Below are 17,927 nucleotides of genomic sequence, written 5' to 3' on the forward strand. Positions count from 1 at the left end.
TATTCTGCCCAAGCCTCACAGATGAGGGCTGGGGGGGGGAGGGGGCGGGGCTCAGAGGAAGAAAATAAGTTTCATTTCGGGTTTTCTGGTCTAGCACAAGGAAAAGGAATTAAGACGAACGTGTAGGATGAGCCCAGACTAAATCAATACACTTTGTAATCAGCCCGGCAAGGGTATTTGGACACAATGACTTGGAAATAATTAACAGTTAAAAGGGGGGGGGGTGAGAAGGGGAGCGAGGGATGTCATCATATTTTATCAGAGCACTTTACACTCCATGCTAAACTTTGATCTCCAGATTTTCGGATTTCGGAAAGAAAAGAGGAAAAAAGGAGAAAGTCCAGTATTTCAAAGCACCTACCGGCTTAAGGATGGGCACATTTCCTGGCTCCGGCGCCAGATCGCTGCGCTCGCGCCGCCCATGCTGGGGCTTTGGGCGCAGAGACCCCCGGGTACAGCCCGAAGCTCTAGAGTGTCACCGGCCCTCGCGCCCCCGCCCGCGGCCGCCTCGACTTACCCGCGGAGTCCGGGGAGGGAGTGGGAGTGCCGCCTTCACGCCCGCGGAGGAGGCGCCGGCAGCACCATGGTCCCCGGCGCCGCAGCCGCTGCCCCTTGGCCCGCTTGCTCGCCGCGCGCTATCCTCTTCTTGCAAACTTTCGGATTCTGCGGTCGACAAGAAACCGGGGCGACCCTCAGCAAATCTTCCCGGTGCAGGTTGGGGGGAACTGAGTGGGGCGGGATAAATGAGTAGCCTGGGGGGCCAAGACCGAGAGGGCGGCGGGCTCGAAAGACCCGCGAGCGCGCGTGGAGGGAAGAGAGGATGTGGCCCAGGGATTCCCTGCAAGGATCCCGAGACCGGGAAATCGGCCCGAGCCTAAGTCTCAGCACCTTCCCCGGGATCTTACAAAGTTGCAACAACAAAAAAGGAGGGGGGGAGGAAAGGGGGAGGGGGTGGAATAGGGATACGATCGCAAGCGCAAGGTTTGGAGTTACAACTGTTTATTTAGTCCTTATTCTCACAGGGGGCGGGAGCTGCGCCGCAATCGGGGGCGGGGGGGGGGGGGGCGGGTTGCAGGCAGCGATTTCGAAGCAAACACTTGGGAGGGGGGCCTGAGACTTTGTTTCTGGGCGCGAAGCTCCCCGGCGCCCGCGTGTGTCACCGCCAGTCTCCGGGGACCAAGGCGGAGCTCACAACAGGTGGGGAGGGGGACTAGCCGAGGGCCAAAAAGAAGAAGGAATCAAAGTTTCCGAGCGCGGCCGTATCTGGGGAGGAGGGGGGCGGGAGGCGGAGGCGAGGGGAGGCGGAGGCAGCGAATGACCGCGACCCCGCGGCAACTGGCAAACTCCTCCGGCTCCCGGCGCCGCCACCGCGGTCCCCACCCGAAGCGCACACCCGGCGGCTCGCCGGCTGCCTCAGCTGAATCCTCTCTGCGGGGCAGGAATGGAGCGCGGGGAGCCCGGGAGGAAGGCGGCGCGCAGCAGAGGAACGGAGAGCGGTCGGCCGCCGGGACAGGGCCGAAGGGTCTCGGCGACTCGCGCACGTCTCAGGACATATCAGGACTTGGGAAATCCCCCCTGTTCCCCAGGCTTAAGAGGGACGTACACCCAGAAAGTGCGTGTGGTGCAGCGGAGAGGAATCCGGGCGCGGCGACTCCCCGCAGCGCACCCTGCTCCCACTCCCACCCGCCGAGCTGGCCACGGCGGCCTCGGATCCCTCGCGGGGTGGCTGGGTTCGCCGGGCCGAGCGCGCGAGGGGATACGTGTCTAGCTGGAGGTGCGCGGGTGTGTGTGTGAGTTTTCTGGGCTCCGGGGTGCGGCAGAGGAGTGCCCCCGCCGCCGAGTTCGGGGCACGGCGTGCGTGGCACCGGAGACGTCCCCAGCCGCGGGGCCTAGGGCGCAGACGTTCTCAGTCATTCCGCTGAGGCCCGCGGAGCAGCTCCGGGGCACCGAGGGGGAAAACACTCGTGGAGAACGAAAGGAAAAAGTTTGCTCCAAGTCCAAACTTTGGGCTCCAGAGGAACCCGGCGCGCACCCCCTCCCGCCGCGGACCCGACCCCGGGCCCCGCGCCCGCCCGGCTTCTGGGCAGGCACCCCGACGCCGGACACCGAAAGTTGCGCCAGGCGGCCTGGGATTCTCGATTCCTCTCCCCGCTGCAACCGTGGAGAGCGCAGAGCGACGCGTGAAGGGGCCGAGGAGAAGGAGAGATCGCCTCCTCGCCGCTGCAGCCGCCGTAGCCCCCCCCCCCCCCATCCATTTGACTTATGGAAATGCACCCAAGAGTGCGGGCGCCGCCGGAGTCCCCTCCACCGCCCCCCGCGCCAGCCCGCAGCCCCCAGCCACCCGGGAGCCCGGGCCCCGACCCGGGGGAGAGAGAGGCTGCCTCTGGGGAGGGCTGGGGGAGATGCACGTGGAGCCGGGAGATGGGAAGAAGTTTTTTTTTTCCTTTTTTCTTTCTTTTTCTTTTCTTTTTTTTTTTTTTTTTTTTTTTTGGTGGTGTTGTTGTTTAAAGTGGTCGGAAACAAGGCAGGAGGCGGCTTGGGAAAAAGTGGAGCAGAAATGGAAAAATACAAACTCACCCGCTGCAAATGGTCTCTCGGTGCAAACTAAGGTGTTTTCGGGCCTTTCCCCGCGCGCGCCCACTCCCGCCCGCGCGCGCACCCCCGCGCACACACTCACTCGCGCACACACGCGCGCACACACACGCACTCCCGGGCGAGGGCCGGGCCGCCGCGAGTACTGCACGCAACCGCCACACAATAAATAACAATAGATTCCTCCGCTCCGGACTAGCTTTCCGGAGCCCAGCCAGCGCCAGCGGCGGCGGCAGAGGCGCGGACGACGTCGGGCCGGGGGCGCTACCCCGCCCGCCCCCTGGGCTGCGGCCGGGGCCCCTTCTCCATCTTACGCACCCCTAAGCCACCCCCGGAGCGCGAACCGGCTCGCCCCCCTTCCCCGAGCCACTCGGGCGCTGGCACCCACCCCCCTCCCCCGGCCTCCCGGAACAAATAAATAAATAAGGCGCGCGAGAGGCCAACACGTCGCGGAGGGAGATGTTGTTATTTTTTGCTGTTGTGCGTCCCTGACGTCACATCCACCTGCTGGGTAAACAACAAGGCTCGCAGCAAAAAAAAAAAAAAAAAGAAAGAAAAAAAAATCGCAGTTGCCAAGGGGGTGGGGCGGGGATTGGGGGCAAGGGGAACAGGGAGGTGGGAGTGAGGGGTGTCCAGGCTAGATGGGGACGAGGAGAAGGAGGCAGAGTCCCGCAGACCAGAGAGAGGAAGGCAACGCCAGAGCAGTCCCTGGCAGAAGAGGGATCAGGCAAGAAAGACCTGGAAAATGAGGGGCATGGGGGAGGGGGATTCCTCAGAAGATGGGGAAAGGGGCGCCCATTCAGACACCGGAAAGAAACGAGAGGGAGAGTGTTAACAACTAGGGACGAAGATGGGAATGCGATGGCTATTTGCTTGGTTTCTGAGCTAAAAATACAGAAGGAAGGGGAGAGGAAAGACAAGCATGTGAGTTTCCTCCAGTTAAAAGTGAAAGTGTTTTGCCATCAGTGACAGTTGAAGGAGGGGGAGGTAGGGTGGTGTTTTCAACCCCCTTTCTCCTTCTCTCCCGTCCTCCCTCGGTCTCTCCTCTTTCTTTCTGCACTTTGTCCAATGAAAGAAGGCGAGTTCGGGAGGTGAAAGTTCAACAGAAGGACAAACCCCTGTTTGCAAGAAATAGAAACCCGCCAGTGAGGGTTTTTTTTTTCCCCCTGTATTTCTGAATCAGGAGAGTGTAATGTGGGACGCTTCCCCCCACTTCCTTGTCAGAGTCACTGCAGGAATGTGTAGTTAGATCCACTTTAGGCGAAAGTGGCTGCGTCGGGAGCTGTGTTCTTGCCATGGTTTCTCTTAGGAAAACGCCCAGGGGGCTAGCATGTCAATCAGTTGTTTAACACAAATTACCTGCTCTCCCAGAGATCAGTCACATGCAAAAGGCTTTGTCCAATTCTTTGAAAAGGTGACTTTTTTTTTTCTTTTTGCTGCTTTGAAGTTCGGTGGAATTTAGAAATTTGAAGGAGTGAATTAGGAGCCTGAATGAAATGTTTTGGAATATACATATACATGTATAAAACAAGAGACACACGCATTTCTTTCACTATTATCAACACAAATAGAGGAGGAAGAAGGCTTTCTGTTTCCAAGGTGTGACTTAGAAAGATATAGGGCTCTAGGGCTTGTAGTTGTGAACAGAAATAATTTTTTTTCAGACCCATCACCTCAACCTCCCAGCATTTCCAGTTACCGGCTAGGTGGTGTACCAGGGCAACTCTTTATGAGAATATATTGAAAGCCACTCCTGTGGATTCCTACGAAGTACTTGGAGAGAAGGAGACAACAACAGAAGGGGGTGGCGATGGGAGGGGGACACTAGTACTGTCCCCTTGGTCTTGAGACCAGAGCAGTTGTAGATAATCAATATCCTGAAAAAGTTATTATAAATTCTTCTGGATCATGTCTTTATACAAATATTTTTAAACATTCATTTACAGAAGAATTCTAAATCTCAAGTTCAATAATAGCATAAGACGACCACTTTAAAATTCTGTTTTGCAAGTAAAAAAAAAAAAATTCACTCATGCTACTGAATAAAGCCAGAGACAGGGAGACTGCGCTAAGGTAATTACAACATAGTAGAATTCATGTAAATGCACGCTGTGTAAGATTCCAGGCTATCCAGGCAAAAGCATCCATCAGATCATTGAGACTAGGATCCACATAAAGAAAATGCATTTTACTTCCTGTAGCACCTCCTAGCTTCCTAGAGGCTAGGGTTGTGTTGTCTTTGATTCAAGAGGTTAATTAAGACATGACACACCTACTATGTTCTAGACCATACAGCAGGCACTGAGGGATGCAGAAAGAAAGAAAATTCCTGCCCCTGAGAAGCTCACTGGCTACAGCTGTCAGTAATAACATCTAATATTTATTGAATGCTTACCATGAACTAGACAATGATGTAGAAGCTTTATGGCAACTCAGTTAATACTCCCAACAACCCTTTGACATCGCTGGCAATTCCATATGCTGAATTCACATGGAATTAAATTGAAATCTACAAAGTAGCCAGTCTATGGGGTGCCAGGGGGTGGTTGTTTTTCATTTCTACAATGTTTAAGCCAGATATAACATGTTATGGTATATGTCGGGTTGCAGAATTATAACTCAGGGGAATAGCAATTTATTTCAACGTGACAAATTTATGCATCGTCTGTAAAGAACAATTCATGCTTTGATCTGGCTTTTCAGATCGAACAGTGAGTTTTAAAAAAATTATTAGTATTGCCATACTAAAAAGATCTTTAGATTGCCACTGATCTTATTCTGCATTTTAACTGCCTTAAATTCTACATTCACTTGAAAGCGGGGGGACCAAAATCAGATTGGCAACAAGTTTTGCAGACAAAAGGAAATCCTGGTTGTAAATCCCATGATATATTGTACCCAATTTTGTATATAATACTGTCTAATGTGCCGCCTTATTAAAGAATTCCATGTCCACTTGGTTTACATTAGAGGGAAACTTAACTACAGTTTAACATATAGTTCATTTTCAACACTGTCATGTTACATTCATAGGGAGCACATTTTCATTTCTTTATCAGTAATCAACTGGAAGTTTCTTTTTGTTAAATTAAAGCAAGAAGGGTTTTTAAATAAAGGGCATGGGGGTAGGACGCCACCTTTTGGTGGTAAAACAAATAGAAGTCCCTTTTTTAAACACATGCTCCTGACATAATTTCATTTTTAATTACACCAAGGCAAAGGTGCTTGTCCCCATTTCGTTATAGTTTAAGTAATAGGAAAAAACTTTAAATTCAAAATTAGCAAACTATAGTTAACTGCGGCCAAAATTGCCCCAAAGGTATCAGAACATTTGAGTGCCCTGTCACATACTATTAATTATATGTACCACCAACTTTGTTCTGCAAATACTGTGTCAATGAACATATGCACATCTTGGGGGGACAGAAAGTGGAGTGGACATTTGCCACTTAATGAGATACCTGAATCTCTCATAAGTTTAAACAGAAACTTTAAAATCGCTTAATTCAGTGTTTCTTTAACTACAGTTACCATCTTCCTAATTTTCACCATATCTACGTAACATAATAGTTCTTGAAAAATTAATATACTGTACTCACTGCAGTACAGTTATTATGGTAATTGTACTAAATATTTTCCTGTAAAGCACCCACTTTTATTTTTCTGTTACTACATTAAATGGGAAATCATATCACCTTCCATAAATTAAAAACAATCACAGTAAAAACAAAGTTACTGATTTCTCTTTGTTAGAAAGAAAGAGTGGCTGAAAAACTAAAATGGAAAACTTTTTTAAAAAGAGGGGCAAGTCCTGAAAAGTGTTAATGACGTGTATGTCAACAGAAAATTGTTTTCTCTGTGTTGTTTTTGTTGTTGTTGTTTGAACAACCAGAAGGATAGAAAATGATTGCAAGGGGAGTCTAGTTCTCAATATGTCATTCAATGTTATCTAATGCCATCCCAGTGGCAAGACTCCTACACTCTGAGTAACAGGCAAAACCAAGTATGGATATCAAATTACAGATTAGCAAGCTGAGGCCCAGGGAGGTTAAATTGTCCTCCAAGGCCACATAATTAGTTAGTGGCTAGACAAGGATTAGAATTCAGGTGTCCTGACTCAGCACCATTATGTATTTCCATCTCACACTCTCCACTTCACCAAAGTGATGTACCACCCCTCCTCAGGAATTATTCGGCCTGCCTAGTTTCTCAGAAACAGCCAACCCCATATCCCTTTATAGACAGGAGAGAAGCTGAGGCCACAGAGGGTAAAGTTAAAGGTCCACCCCCTACTCACCCTCTCCTCTCCCCCAGGTGTGGCAGACATCCAGGTGTGGATAAAGACAGTGAAGAAAGGAGGAAAGGGTTAGCAGGAGAGAGGGGGAGAAGAGGAGAGTGGGGGGAAGGGAGAGGTTAGTAAAAGTGGTCAGAATTCTCTAAATGAAAGCTTCTATTCCTAAGTCTCCTTCCTAGAAGAGAAAAATGGCTAATGAAAATCACGTGTTTCCCAGTAAGTGGCAAGAGAAGCGTGTCCTCTGTGTTGTGATGTGACGATATGCGCACACCAGAAAACAACAGAGGCTCCCCTGTTGTAAAGTATGGTCAGCGCTCGGTAACCACTGGTTCTGCCTCCATGGATTCAACCCACTGTTTAGGCTATTTGGTGGGTTGAATCCGCAGATGCAGAACCAGCAGATACGCGGGATGTACTCTAAGGGACTTGAGCATCCGCAAATTGTGGTATCCGAGGGAGGTCCCGGAACCAATCCCCTCGTATACTGAGGGACAACTGTATACAGTATTATCAAGGACTCTGAGACAAACCACATTTGATAACTGAGAGGCCTGAAAAGCTAGTCAGGGAATGGTAAAAGAGCCCAGCTCTCAAAGGGCTTTCCCCAACGCCAAAACTTGTTCGGAGGCTCAGCATTAAAACTAGAGACAATAATGCACTTTCTGAGGTTTTAACCACGGGGGGCGGGGGGGCCTTAGTTACAGGGATTGCATTTCCTGTTTTCTTTTAAGGGCACAGCTCTATAAATGTAAATAAACATGGCCTGCACATGGTTTTATGTTTTTCTAACTTGGTGCCTGTGAAAGAGGTTGTTGATATGCACAATAAAGTATTTGGCCAAGTACCTCCACTCCAACAAGCTATTCTGGTCCCTAAACCCCTGAACATTCAGAGTGCAACATGTTCGTAATTTGGAGGTACTTAAAGGGCGTATGCGCAGCTCGATACTACCTGCCACAGGTACAAGAACAATCTACAGCCTTGCTATGCAACGTGAGATGTGCTGGCCTGAAGCATAGGCGCCACACCTGACAGGGTGTTTAAAAGGCAGAATCACAGCCCACTCCCTAGACCTACGGAACCAACAGCTGCATTTTAACAAAACTTCCAAGCTGTGTCTCACACACACTCAAATTTGAGATACACAGATCTGAAGTGCGCGTGGCCTCTTATGCAACAGGCACCATCTCAGTAACCTTTAATGCCTTCAACTACCTGACAGATAGTCCTGCAAGCTGTCCTCCATACCTGGTTCTCCAAGCTGGCGTCTTTTATAAACTTTGTTGGGTTCTTGTGTTTCAACCACTTGCAAAGTTAAGCCACTAATTCACCTATGTAAACCATGATTAATTCCTTTGACATGAATAGCAGGGTGACTTCTTCCGTTACCCCAAAGAGACTGTTAATTGCCCTCCAATTGTTTACTTTTGTATTGTTTTATGAGTGCTCAGAGAAAGATGGAACATATTCCCCACCAGGCCAGAAACAAATGCCAAGACAGGTCTGGGGAAGGCTGAACACATGCTGTGACTAAACCTTGTTAGTAGAAGGGCTTTGCTTTCTTGGTTTTGTTTTCTTTTTTATGCAAAGGATGACACCTCCCTAATTATAAGTGCTGCTGTTCAAAACCCAGAATGTCTTCCAAACCACTGAGGGGGCCACACCTCGAATGGCCCATGAGCCATCCTGGTTGGATTCTCTTTCCAGTTCTCTACAGTTTTTAAAAATACATCCAAGCACCACTAGATTTACATTAAGTATAATGAGAGGAAGGGAGACCTCATCCAAGTACGGTTGCTTCATGAATAAACATGAAGGAACCATAGGCAAACCTCACAGCTGATGGTTAATCTGTATCTGTGACGTTCTCAAAGACTGTAGACACCTCACCTTCCTAAGAAAACGTTACTTTTGTAACCCCCTTCCCCCCAAAATAATTAAAACTATTGTTTTTATACTATCCTAAGGCAGTATAATTCAGTCTCTGAGTAATTGTACCTGAATTCAAAATAAGATTTCACATGTAAAGCAAAGTTCTGATTATAATCTCTGAGAAGTGTCTTGGCTTATATTTAGAATCCACAAGTGCCAGCTCAGTGTTACAACAGGCATTGTTCTGTAGGGCTGGAGACAAACTGTGTTTGTATGAGAAGGGAAATGAGACAGGTCTACCCACCTTCAGGAACAGGGCGGCTGTGAGTTCCAAACTAGAGAAGATTTTCTGAAGGGACTGCAGGATACTAAACACGGGGATATGCTGACATTTCTGTTATGCTAAACTTGGGATTTGTTTGTTTGTTTTTTAGTAGTATCTATAAAATAGCTATCAAGCGAAGCTTACTCTTCCCCCCACCAAGGATGTTCATGAGCCACTGTTAAAATTAAAAAGCCTTAAAAAGATTTAAAATCTGATATCTGCAAGGTTAGTATGAATCCTATGGTAATGGATTGGAGTTGAAGGTTTCTATATGGACAGGGGCTCTAATGTATGTGGCTCTGGGCTGACGGGAGCAGAAAGAGTAGGAGAGGGTGGGTGCAGAAGAGACAAGACACCCCCAATTGAACTTTCTGCCCTGGTTTTCTTCATGACAGCAGAGGGAGAGTAATAATAATGGAGGATATATTTATATAAAAATATAAATTTATTATTATAAAAATATAAACACATATATTTACAGATAAATACAGAAATAAATCCATATGTTTGTATGCCTGAGTTAGTATAGATACGTATATTTCCCAGCTCTGTCCATTGAGAAAGGCTAGAAGTAGTGATACCCCAGTAGCAATGAGCACACCTGGTACTCAGATCTTGGTTTCTAAATACCTTTCTCCAATAACACAAATCAGAAATCTTTGCAGAACTAGTTAATGCTAGGGGTGGGGAGGGAAAAAACAAGATAAGCCTGGAGTATCTTGTGCCAGAAATTGCTATATGAAGTGCTTAAAAAAACCCAGATGGGGGGGAAAACAGACTCATTGAAAAGGCACAGGAGCCAATCTGAAAGAGCTCCAGAAATTGCTATATGAAGTGCTTAAAAAAACCCAGATGTGGGGGAAAACAGACTCATTGAAAAGGCACAGGAGCCAATCTGAAAGAGCTCCCCAATGCCCAAAGTTGGGACATCGTGAGCAAGAAAAGAAATCACAATAGTATTGGATTATAACCCAAAGAAATAACAATAGTATTGGGTTATAACTCATGTATATAAATATGCATGAGTCCATACTGACATATATATACACACATTTACACGCATACATGTGTACATATATATATTCACATATATATGTGTGTAGACAGATATACATCTACACATATAAATATAGGGGGAAGTGACAACTCTTCTCTACAGAAGATGGGTGGGGCCCAGCAATTAGTGTTTTACGTTTTAACAGGTGATGCTAATACCACAACCTAGAGAACTCAACCAGGCAACTTAAATTATTGAAGTGGGTTGTGTGTCATTATGGAGGCTTGGGGACTGTGGCAGTTTGAGCACACAGGTCTCAACTGAAAGGGGCAGAGCCCGATCGCTGTCCCCCAGAAAGCAAGCTCAGGACAGAAAGAGCTTTTGAATTTTCAAGAGAGGCAAAAAAAAAAATCCAGATCTTTCCCCAAATAGTCATCAGTTTTAAAATTCTAGGTGAGCCAATCAAAGTACAGCCTCAGGGAACATCAAGGCCACAGGCAGCTCCTATGTGACTCCCATCTTTGGGAAAACTGAACCACCAGGTCGGTTCAGGATGATAGGATTTGTTTCTTTCCTTTTTTTTTTTTTAAAGGAAAGTACTTTTTAAATTTTATTTTATTTTTATTTATTTTTGGCTGCATTGGGTCTTCATTGCTGTGTGTGGGCTTTCTCTAGCTGTGGCGAGCAGGGGCTACTCTTGGTTGCGGTGCACGGACTTCTCATTGCGGTGGCTTCTCTTGTTGCAGAGCATGGGCTCTAGGCGCGGAGGCTTCAGTAGTTGTGGTGTGTGGGCTCAGCAGTTGTGGCTCGCGGGCTGTAGAGCGCAGGCTCAATAGTTGCAGCACGTGGGCTTAGTTGCTCCGTGGCATGTGGGATCTTCCCGGACCAGGGCTCGAACCCGTGTCCCCTGCACTGGCAGGCGGATTCTTAACCACTGCGCCACGAGGGAAGTCCAGGGTTTGTTTCTTAAGTGAGCAGGGTGGAAACAACCAACAGAGACGAAGGGAAACTCGGAGAGTGCTTTTACGTATTCTTAAATTCCTTCCCAAGCATTAACTAGTCACTCCAAACATCCTGGTGAGGAAAGCTGGTTTGCATTCTGAATTGTTCCTCCATTTGTCAGCAGAAGTCACAATTCAAAATATCAAATAGTCAAACGTCATTATTTAGAAGGTGCTATATTTAGAAGGATTCTTTGTTCCTCCCCAGAAAACTGAGTTCAAACGTTTTACTAGGATATTTTATTCAAGGAGTCTAGTGCCACGGTGACCTACTATAACCATTGTTATTACTCTCCCTCTGCTGTCATGAAGAAAGCCAGGGCAGAAAGTTCAATTGGGGGTGTCTTGTCTCTTCTGCACCCACCCTCTCCTACTGTTTCTGCTCCCATCAGCCCAGAGCGACATACATTAGGGCCCCTTCCTTAAGGAAGATGCCATCTAGCTCATGGAAGACACGTAGTAAATACAAACAAGGTGGTAAGATAAATACCATAAAAGTAGCTTAGGGCTTCCCTGGCAGCGCAGTGGTTGAGAGTCCGCCTGCCGATGCAGGGGACACAGGTTCGTGCCCCGGTCCGGGAAGATCCCACATGCCGCGGAGCGGCTGGGCCCGTGAGCCATGGCCGCTGAGCCTGCACGTCCGGAGCCTGTGCTCCACAACGGGAGAGGCCACAACAGTGAGAGGCCCGCGTACCGCAAAAAAAAAAAAAAAAAAAAAAAACTAGCTTAAAAAGCAGAGGAGTGAGCAGGGGGCATCTGGAAAGACAACAGAGAAAAGAGTGGGTTACCCATGTGTCTCATTAGATAGTTGAGATTTCTATATATGGAGCCGGGAGAGCGGAATTGCCTTACAGGTAAAAATTCAGCAGCAGCAAAGGTGTGGAATCTGTAACACCCACAACAGTGGTTCTCAAACTGCAGTGCATGGAAATTATCTGGAGAGCTTAAAAAAGAAAAAAGAAAAAAAAAAAAATACTGAGGCCGGTTCCCAGTCCCAGACATTGGGATTTAATTGACCTAGAGTACGATTTTGGCATGGGGAGTTTTAAGAGCTTCCCAGGTGACTCTAAGCAGCTATGTTTGGGAACCCTTGACCTGGGATGAGTCTGAAGACAGGAGTCACAGCCAGTCCTGCCAGCCTAAGGCATCTGGGGACCACAATTCACTTATAACACTGAACTTCCACTGTGGCCAGCGTCCTTATCTTAAAGGAAACCAGTTGATTAAGCTAATTCCCCAAAAGGGGCTAAAATACTCTTCTTCACTGTGATCTTTAGACCTCGTGCATCAGAATCACCTGGGGGTGATTAATACAAGGATTGAGGGAGGGGGAGGTTAATACAAGGGTTCCTGGAGCCCACTTCAAACCTGCTAAAGCAGAGTGTTGGTGAGGGACTGTGGAAACAGGCTTTTTTAGAAGCTCACCACCTGATTAATGATATGCAGGGAGGTTTCGAATCCCTCCATGGGGATTTCCAATGGTTACCTATCCTGGGACTGTTTCCATTTTAAAAGGGAACATTTAAAGAGGGCAAGATATAAAACAAAGGAACAAATTAGGACATATAGCCTTAAAAAGATTCCTAAAAGTCATGGAATTTAATTTCCACAGGTGAAGACAGTCATAGAATGGTCAGCTGAGATGCCTCAGAGCTCAGGAAGGTAAGGTCTTGCTTCCTGGCAAAGACCTGGGCATCAGTCATAGCTGGTTGTAAAATCCCAGCACCACGCCTACCAGCGTGTCACTTTGCGCAGGTTCCGGAGCAACCGACATGCACTCCTTAGCAGTAGGAATGGCACACATCTTAAAGGGTTGCTGAGGGTGGAACAAGAGAACACGTGCTTCACTTTGTATGACAGACTCTAGGACCTAGGGGCAGGACAGGAATAAAGACGCAGACATAGAGAATGGACTTGAGGACACGGGGAGGGGGAAGGGTAAACTGGGATGAAGTGAGAGAGTGGCATGGACATATATACACTATCAAATGTAAAACAGATGGCTAGTGGGAAGCAGCCGCATAGCACAGGAAGATCAGCTCGGTGCTTTGTGTCCACCTAGGGTGGGAGGGAGACGCAAGAGGGAGGAGATATGGGGATATATGTATACATACAGCTGATTCACTTTGTTATAAAGCAGCAACTAACACAACGTTGTAAGGCAATTATACTCCAATAAAGATGTTAAAAAAAAGAAAAAAGAATAGGTGCACAGCACTTAGCCCTGGGCTGGGCACAGTGTAGTAAAGGCTCAACAAAGCGTTTGGAGGTCAGCAGAGCTCGCTTCAAGACCCAGGAATCCTGACTTCTGTGGGGGGCCTCTCCAGGTTTCAACTGAAGGAATTCTAGGTCTTGGAGCCCTCACGTGGAGGAACATTTGAAGTCCGGATTTTCTCAGTGTCTTTCAAATCATTCCGCTTAGGCTGCCTAATCCACCCACGGCTGAAATCAGGTCTGCCTTCAATTCACTAAAAAATGGCCATCATTTTTTCAAGTCAGAATAGGAAAGCAACAACAGAAGAATCGCCTCCCCAGGCAGGGACATTCTCATGAAAATGAGCGGGGTTTCTCAACCTGGGCGCGATTGACTTTTGGGGCAGGGAACTGTCCTATGCATTGTAGGAAGTTTAGCAGTATCCCGGGCCTCTGCCTACTAGATGCCAGTGGAACCCATCACTCCCCAGTCAAGACAGCCCAAAATGTCCCCAGACTTGGCCCAATGTCCCCCTGGGAGGCAAAACTGCCCGCCCTGGGATGAGAATCGCTACTCCAGGTACCCTCAGGGCAGAAGGCAGGACTCCCTCTGGGTCACCAACATTCCTCTCCTTGCCACGGCTATTTATCCGAGAACTTCCCCCACAAGGAAAAGCAGACATCAGTCTTACTTCTCTGGGTAACTGAGTAACCAAATCATTTTCTTTTCAAAACAGAGGGGGCTCAAGAGGAGGCTGTTCGTAACTCAAAGAGAGCTCCGGGTACGCTCCACGGCCATGCTAAGTCACCACCGACCTCCTTCCAGTTTCTGACAAAGCTGTTGGCAGCAAACCTCGTCCCATCGTGATTAAGCGGACTTTAATTAATAGAGTCCACGACTCCATAAACAATGTCAGATGTGTGGTCAGCCTCCTAGCTCTCAGTCTAAAAACAAAACGTAGTAAAGGAAGCGACAACAGATAGAATCAGAACTCCAGGTTACCGCGTCTCATAAGATGATGCGTGGGGTTTAAATTAGGCAGAAGCTTCATCTGGATGTTCTAATTAAAATTCACCTTCTGGGAAGTCCAGGGGCATTTGCGTCTCATGTGTAGGAAGCTACGGAATGAACCATTTTATTATGTGGAGGGGCCAGTGCCTGTCACTAAGTCCTCCTTCCCAGTACTAATTCATCCACTGTCTCCAGGGCTCCTGAACTCATGTAGCCCAGCTTGTGGTTTTAATGGTCAATATGTCTGAATGATTACTAGATTCATTGAACAGTTTGGAAAAACAAGTATTCATTTCCCAGACTTTGGCTAACCTTGGCATCCTGATAGTTTTACATCTAACGTGGCTCTAAGGATTCATTCTGACTTTGGAGGAACCTTCTTATGAGAAGCAGAAGTGGGCATCTGCCAGGGCCCCTCCGTCACACACATAAGCCTGATGTCAATTTCATTCAGTCAGTCACACAACAGATATTCATTGCTTGCTATACTGTGTACCAGGCACTACATGAAACATTGGGGAAGAGGAGTAAACAAAAGCTGAAAATGCTTGCCCTCGTGGAGCTTACATTCCAGTGACTTTCTCCATGAATGATGTATAATTTTTCAATTGAACATTTTTTTAGAAGAAACTAAAAGTGGTAGCTACCAATATAAACTGACCGAGTCAGCAAAGAGGATGTCTTCTGTTAGAGTTATTATTTAAACCATAAGAAAACGCCAAATAAAACTGTAGGTTTTGAAGCAGGGGGTAAAAATAGAGAAATCAACGAATAATAATGGTAAGATGGTCATTAAGAACCTACCACAAAGGAACCTGAAGGTTGATTTACCAACAGTGGAAAGATTGGGCCACTCTATATATGTATCTGGGGTCCCAGCTTAGCTTAGAAGAAGGATACATGTCCTGAAAAGAGTCAAAAAACCAAATGACACCGAAATTTTTGTTTTGGGGCGGGGAGAGAGAGAGAGAGAGAGAGAGAATGAATGAGAGAGTGAGAACTCATCCCTTAGTTCCACGTAAGCTGTAGCATTGCACTGGAAAGAGTTTGGGGCCCGGGGAGAAATGGCGGAGGGAAGATTGTGATTCTGGCGTATCTACAAGACTCCAATTGGCACAGCACAGCCAGTTCCTCCTCCAGGCAACAGAAAATAGCCTCCTCTGGATGCTTGTCTTAGGACACAGAACAGCAGAAGGTAGAAGAGGCCAATGAAATCTTTCATCCCTCCAGCAGGTGCCGGAGAAGCATGCATCTTATGCTCCAGGGGAACACACTGTGCATTTTCTGGGTCAGTATTCAGAAGTTCGAGTTCTGGAGAAGAGATGATAATGGTCTGTACAATTTATACTGTCATCCCCAAGGAAGCAGAAACGTGTGTGCTCCGTAAGAATCAGGCATGGCTGGCCTGCTGTGTGCCTGCTGGACCTCTGTGCTGGCTGGAAAGTCACATGTCTCAATGTTTGGAAGTATAGTACCCAGTTGTTTGTTTGTTGCTCTGCTCCCTATAAACAGTTTGGTCTCCTTCTGGGGAAAAGAAATCATGTGAGCAGAGCAAACACACACACACACACACACACTCTCTCAAAAATGCTCTGCTCCAGTATCCAATAAAGCCAGACTTTTCTAGGGCAAAGAGAATCTTAAAGTGGAAGACCCTGGCTTCTCGCACAGTTCTATCTCATGATGAGCACAATGATATATTTTTAAAAATTAAAACAGCTCTTAGGGAAGTGTCCATGTTAAAACTAACTTTTCTGGTTTATCACGAAAGAAAATATAGTTGAGATCTCCATCCCGTCTCATGTCCTTACAAATTCTTCTCTCTGAAATTCACCTATGTCAGGATTGCTTTATTTAGGATAGTATTACTTTATGCCCATTTTATGTATTGATGGGTCAATTATTCCACGCCTTTTATGATGCGGTAGGAGCTGGAGCCTTCAACCTGCCTGGCATGATCTCCTTCCTCAAGCTCTTTGCACGGCTAGATCTTTCTAGCCTTTGGGTCTCAGTTGAAATGTCACCTCCTCAGAGAAACCTTCCCTGACCTCTTCCAGAGAGAACCGTCTCCCTCCTCCCAAAATTATTATGTACAATTCTGACTTGTTCCTTGATGTATTTACTCATGTACTATCTGTCTCCCTCCTTAGAAATGAGCTCCATGAAGACAGACATCTGTTTTGCGCACTACAAATTCCTCAGTGGCATCGAGTGGGCACTTAAATATTTGAATGAATGAATGACCAAACGAATCAATGATCAAGTGACAAGATCACCCTATCATCGGAAGACCCCAGCTCTTTTGGCCTTTCCTTCCTCCACTGTAAAATAAAGATGACACCCAACTCAGAAATGAGAGATTCAGATAGAAATGAATTTTCCCTTTACAGGAACTCCAAAGACAAGAATGAGGATGTGCTGACCCAGAGCTCACAGACGCCCCGGAGAGAGCTGGGAGGGAGTCCCTTGAGGGGGAGCCTCCTACCCTTGGGATCTCCACCCACCTGGGATTCCACCAGTGCCCAATCCTACATGTCAGACCTAACAGACAAAGTAAAACCCTGGGCCTCTGGTGACCTTTAGGTCTCCTAGCTCGACATACATGTTTACATGTGTTCTTTTAGACTTAGTTTCCCCCAGATCCCAGAATCACCAAGACTTCTCAATTCTAAGAGCAGACACACGGGAATCTTTGAAAGTTATTTAAAATTGGAAACGTATGCCATCGTGAATAAAGCCAGGCAAATATCCTATTCAGGACTGAAATCCATGATGGAGAACTATAAAATAATGCAAATGAACACACACACACGCCTCAATTTATGCTTCAAATGAATGCAGCACACGTGAAAGTAGTCACCGTGAGGATCTGCACTTATTCCAACAATGATTCCATTCATCAAACCCCATTTGGATTTCCCTTTTTGGAATTTCCATGAGAAAACAAGACATTGGTTAAAACATTGCCTCTTACGGTAAATTTTATCCATGTGGCTGTGTTTGATTTTTGAAAATGACCTAACAGAAATTCAGACCATGCCTTGGGGGGCAATCAAGCAGGTAATTCCTGGCTTTTTGCTGAAATAATGAAGCCTGGTTTTCTTGTCTGGTTCAGAAAGTAGCTTTAAGGGCGATAATCAAAAGTGAAATTCAAGTGAAGAGGTTTCACTGGTAGCATCTTTGAAGCAGCGTGTAATTTCCTAGGGTTGGAAATCTTGAAGGACAACATTCTTTTGGATCTATAACATGTAATATGTTTATTTTAAATTCCATATGATTACTTACAGAACAACCTGAAACGGGAAGAGCAGCTTACAAATATGTAAAGCCTCCACTTCTAAACAGCTATGTGTCACATTAAGGGGCTGTATGTTGCTATTCTGGTATCCAACATGAACACTTCAAATGTAATTCCTGTTGCTCTTCAATCAGTCATAACGAAGATCAAATACATAGGAGCTAAACTGCTGTAAACATAATCGCTTGTTTTATAAAAGTCACAGGACTGCATAATTATAACTTTTTCTTCTTCTTAAAAGAAATAATGAATGCTCAAAGCAGAAAATTTGGAAAACACAAAGTATAAAGTAACAAACACCCATAATCCTATCATCTATAAATAATCAAGGTAAACACCTGGG

The 17,927-nt window shown here is 46.6% G+C and overlaps 1 long non-coding RNA gene across 1 annotated transcript; it reads left to right on the forward strand.

Annotated features, from left to right (window-relative positions):
• Positions 1 to 431: 431 nt before the first annotated feature.
• LOC141275693 (uncharacterized) lies at positions 432 to 16,989 on the forward strand. Its single transcript, XR_012323893.1, has 4 exons — positions 432 to 714; positions 14,012 to 14,056; positions 15,517 to 15,574; positions 16,437 to 16,989. It is a non-coding gene; the product is annotated as an uncharacterized lncRNA (long non-coding RNA).
• Positions 16,990 to 17,927: the final 938 nt, after the last annotated feature.

Source organism: Tursiops truncatus, chromosome 10 (assembly GCF_011762595.2).
Source record: "Tursiops truncatus isolate mTurTru1 chromosome 10, mTurTru1.mat.Y, whole genome shotgun sequence".
Taxonomy (NCBI): Eukaryota; Metazoa; Chordata; class Mammalia; order Artiodactyla; family Delphinidae; genus Tursiops; species Tursiops truncatus.